The sequence below is a fragment of the Prosopis cineraria genome, unplaced genomic scaffold (assembly GCF_029017545.1).
Source record: "Prosopis cineraria cultivar Desert tree isolate PC_DT_omini unplaced genomic scaffold, ASM2901754v1 PC994, whole genome shotgun sequence".
In the NCBI taxonomy this organism is placed as follows: Eukaryota; Viridiplantae; Streptophyta; class Magnoliopsida; order Fabales; family Fabaceae; genus Prosopis; species Prosopis cineraria.
The window spans coordinates 1-5,260 of NW_026556319.1; the positions used below are offsets into that span (position 1 = coordinate 1).

General features: G+C 31.3%; 1 pseudogene; it reads right to left on the reverse strand.

The window, feature by feature from the left end:
- Positions 1 to 251: 251 nt before the first annotated feature.
- On the reverse strand, positions 252 to 1,181 carry LOC129299005 (uncharacterized; annotated as a pseudogene).
- Positions 1,182 to 5,260: the final 4,079 nt, after the last annotated feature.

Consider the following 5,260-nt stretch of genomic DNA (forward strand, 5'->3'; position numbering starts at 1 on the left):
CTCGTACGAAACAAAAAGAAATAGAAGCTTGCTCTAGAATTTTTCATTTATTTCACTATTAATTGAAAACCTTCTCTTAAAAGTGGCCATCAGAGATCAGAATAGACCAAAAGAAAGGGTCACGATAGCTCAGTAAATTAAACCTACCTTAAACCATACACATACGGAACACAGTGATGAAACAAGCACACAAGACACCAAACAGGAAGGCTTGTAAATTAGAAACTGCCGACAGCTCCACACGGCCAACAAATTAGTGTTATAAAAGGTTCCCTAGACAACTGGATATATTGTTAATATCAGCCCGTGATCGGTGGAGTATCATTGTCAAAAGAGGCTTGTGCGGTTTACTTTAGAACCTTCTCGGCTCGGCTGGTTCTATTATGCATCAGCCCGAACTTTGACGCACCGCGCAAGCAACCACCTGAGCCCACTGCCTCAACCTTGACTTCACCGTTTGTGGATTGTCCCCTTCATCATCACAGTCACACCCAACACATAAATCAGATTCATCGATCGCCGTCTGCAGATTAATTAATCTCCAGCGAAATTCTAAAATGATGAATAAGAAAGATATGCGTCATGTGTACCTCGAGCGAATATGGCGGTGCGGGGCTGCCGAGGGGAGAGGGAGTATCGGAATCGGACGACGGCGTCGTGGCGAGGGTTGACTTGTAGTTCTCGTTGACCACGTAGTAGAGTTCAAGAGCCGGTAGAGTGTCGGACAGCCGCTGATCCAATTCAACTTCCCGGGATGACCCGAACCCGAAACCCAGTTCAAGCAAGCCTTGAGCTCGTTCACATCCTCGTCCGTCACGCTCTTGCTGCGCCGATTCTTCCAGTTCCCTTTTCGTCGAAGCCAAGCCTTGTCGCGAAACGCGTCCGCGACCACGATCGCTGCTTGTACAGAGGCGGCGCCACAGGTTCAGCACGAATCTGCGGGGGCGCGTAGGGTTTCAGACATGGGTGTGGGTGTGAGAGACCCCGAGCACAGCCCCTGAATGATGGGGTTGTGCGGAGGTCGATAGACCTCGCACGGTGGGTTAGGGGACGCTATGGCTTATTAGGTTTTGTTTGATCGCCTTTGAATAGTTCGGAGGCATCGGGCTTTTCAGGTCCTGAGGTGGTTACGTGGTGGGCCCACGAGTGCCAACCACACTCTCTTCATTGGTCCACGTCATGATGACCTGTTTTGTTTCTTTTCCTTTTGTGTTTATAATATGCTCCTCTGCAAATTGCGATGCAAACCAAGGGTTTATTTATTAGCTGCGGCCCAAGCAGAGAGGCTTCAGACTCAGATACAAAACATATAATTGACACATACATGGATTATACGCCAGTTATTATTAGATCACCTCAAATCCATCCTTCCATTGCTTACAACAATAGACTCGCAGACACCGCCCCAACGGAGAGGAAAAAAAACAAAACAAAACAAAACGCGCCCGCAGATGGATATATATATATATATAGATTATAACATAAAACCATAGCATCCTGATCCTAATTCACTTCTAAGCAATATTAAAAAGTGGTTTAAATGGAAAGCCACAACTCAAAATTGGAGAAAAAAGAGCAAATGATGGTGAGAGTAGTAAGAGAACATTACATTTTAGCTCCAAAGGTGTGTAATTTATTCCAATATCACTACTACTTGTTAGGGATGACGAGTACTATATAAAATAAGAGAGAGGAGACAAATAGAGAAAGATTAGAAGAAAGGCATCATTATTTTTATCAAAAATCACGCACTCACTGAATATCACAACCTTTTATAATATATTTATTATTAAGCTTAACTTTATTCAATATAAAATTTTTTAAATTAACTCAAGTTCAATCACATTTGAACAACTTATACAGTGGTAATGTGCTAGTACTACAAATAAAAAGCAGATTTGGTTATGCGGGCAAAAAACCTAATTTATAAGGGAATATTATGGCTAGATAGATAAGGTTATTTCTTTTGTTACTTTTGTTTCCCGATATCAAGTATATATGCCCCCAAATCAAGTGAAGTGGAATATGCAGCCTACGATTTGATAACTTCGAATTATGAGCAGAAAAGAACCCTAGCGATCGAGAATGAGTGAACAAAATTAGTAGTCCTTTAAAAAAAAAAAAAGGGATCAAAATCCACAGAGTAATATGATAATGCCTTCGCGATTAAGGAAGGGGTCAACGCATATACAGGATAATTAGAATGGTGGCGTGTTGACATCATTTTCGCACTCAACACAAGAGCATTAATTAATACATTGTATAGAAAGGTTACGAAATGCAGCATCATAGTACATGCGAGGATGAATGACCCACACATATACAATCACTGATTTAATTTCTTCATGTTTTGTTGGTATGTGATCATAGCGATGTGAGGCTTCTAAGCAGAGACTGGCCCTCTCATTGATTTAAATTGGCATTGCCAGAGAGAAAAAAGTTAATTGAAGATGAAGAGGAATCAAATGTGGCATTAAAGAAAAGGGTTTCATCATTTGGAGCTGTCCCATCTCTCCTTCATTACCCCTTCTCAATTTATAAAAGCATCTCCGGTAAAAGAAACATTGCTAGGTTTTGTTATCAAGGGATGAAATTTTTATATTAAAAGTTATCGATTAATTTGAATGGTTCGTTTACATGCATCCAATTTTTAGAATTTTAGTCTTCAGTATTTGTTTTGAATATATATATACATATATTCTTAATTTTATCTTAATTATTGATATAACCTCTAAACTTTGATTTGTAAGCCATGAGCCCATGACAAACTAGAACACATATCTTACAATTTACGGGTGTCAAATAAGTCAATTTTTATAATTTTTTAATTCAGAATAATTCATTTATTTTAATTCCTTAATTTAATGAGTCATTATATATAGTTTATTGAATTAGAAAATCACAAGAAATAAATTGGAAGGAATTAAAGTTTAGGAACTAATAGTGGTAGACCATGGTAGTCCTTGGGGGCTGTGGAGCTGTACCTCCTGTAGTGGGCTTTTCGCCTTAACAGAGAAGGGCAAAGGAGGAATCACAATAAATCTTGATCGATAATTTAAATTTAATAATTTTTAAAAATATATATTTAATTTGAACAGTTTAAATTTATAATAAAAAAAATAGTTGAGAAAAAAAATAGTGAAAAGAACCCCACCTCAACTCCTCAATGCCTTTGGTTATATTCCTTCCTTTTAAAAATATAAAATATTTTTTAAAAATTGAATATTAAAAAAGTAAGACATTTTTAGTCTTTTAAGATATAATAATTTTTTTTAAAAAATATTTATATTAAATAAATTATTTTATATTTATTTTAAGATGAAATGCCTTGTTAAATAAGAGTAAATGTGAAAATATAAAATTAATTTAAAGCTAAATAATTACTATAAAAATTCAGTTAAAAATATATTAAATTTTTAAAAGAAGAGATCGTATGTGTGTGTTCTTTGAGTTAATGAAATTCCCATTTACTCAAAAAGAAGAAAAAAAAAAAAAACTTCGCTCCCGCTCCCACCAAGCAACACGACACACTTGCACAGCATAATACATGAATAATGCAATAAACATATATTTCTTATATTTTCATATTTAAATAGAAATAAATATATTATATTTAGTTACTGTGGCCTACTGGGGCTTGCGCCTTTCCTCAGTCCTGCCTTTCTTAACTAAATATCTCTCCAGCCGGTCAGTTTTTCTTAATAAAAAGAAAAATGCTACTCGTTTAAAAATATAGAATATTTTTTAAAAATTTAAATATTTAAAAATATAAAATATTTTTAATTTTTTAAAGTATAATCATTATCTTTTTTTTAAAGTGTCCCTATTAATAATGACTTTATATTTATTATAAGGTGTTTAATAAAGTTAAATATGAAAATATAAGATTAGCTTGAAAGTAGGTAACTATTTTATTAAAGGTGAGATTCGGTTAAAAATATCTTATATTTTTAAATGGAGAGAGTATATATTTATAACATATTATATGTGTGTGTACACACATGTTAATCTTTTTAATTAAATTTTCTTGAATTAATAATTATACATAAGTGTATATTAATGTTTTTGTTACTCAATTTGTAAACATCATCAATAAATGATAATTTAGATTTGTCAAACATTTAATTTTCAATGCATATATTGGTTTATTTTTTATAAAAAATTTTATTTTTTGTTAAAAATATCAATATGTAAAGGCAGATAAAAACGTATTTATAATATAAACAGGTTTTATATTACTTTTCAAGAAAATTAATTCTTTAGTTCTTGTAATTTTAACCCAATTGTAATTCAATTCCTGAATTTTGACTCATCATAATTAAGTCTTTATAATTTTAATTTAGTTGTAACTCAGTCTTTAAACTTTACCTCTTGTAATTTAGTTTCTATAATCTCAACTAATTAAATATTAGTCCCTATTTTTTTAAAATAAAATTATAAAGATTAAAAATATTTTAAAATTTTAAAATTTATTATTTTTATAAAGATTAAAAGGTTTAATAATTTAAAATATTGGTTAAATTTTAACATAATCTTAATCTTTGTAATTTTATTACTAATATTATAAATATTAAAAATTTAAAATATTTTTAATATTTATAATTTATTTTTTAAAATATAAAAATTAATATTTAAGTAGTTGAAATTATAAAAATTAAATTGTAAGAGGTTAATTTTAAAAAATTAAGTTACAATTGAATCAAAATTATAAAAACTAAATGATTAATTTTTTCTGTCCCCCTAACTCACCCCACACACAGAGAGATATGTTCTATATTAGAAATCGAACCAAACCACATATTAAAAATATTTTAAATATTTAAGTTTAAGAAATTAACCAAAGAAAAGAAAGAACAATTGTTATTTTTTGCAGTGCTCATTGTATTCAAAGTCACATTTAACCTTTACATGTGTTAGGTGCCATTAAGCGAAAAACTTTCTTAGTAACAATTCGTTGATGCTAAAACCTCAGAACTCAAGACCTTTTTATCAATTGATTTTCAAAAGGCATATTTGACTTCGATTGTTCTAATTTCTGTCATGTTAAATCATACAAGCGTAAAACTCTATTAACTTTTTTTAATATAAGACTCAAATTCCAAAACTTATTAAAAAAAATCAAATCAGTTGAATCATGATTGATAAAAATATATCAATTTTAATGGGTTTAAAAAAATTTTGGTAAAAGAAAGTTTAGGTAAGCAAATCTTGAAAACTTACCAAAACTAAAGCAAGCTTTTAAGCTTAAAATATACTTACA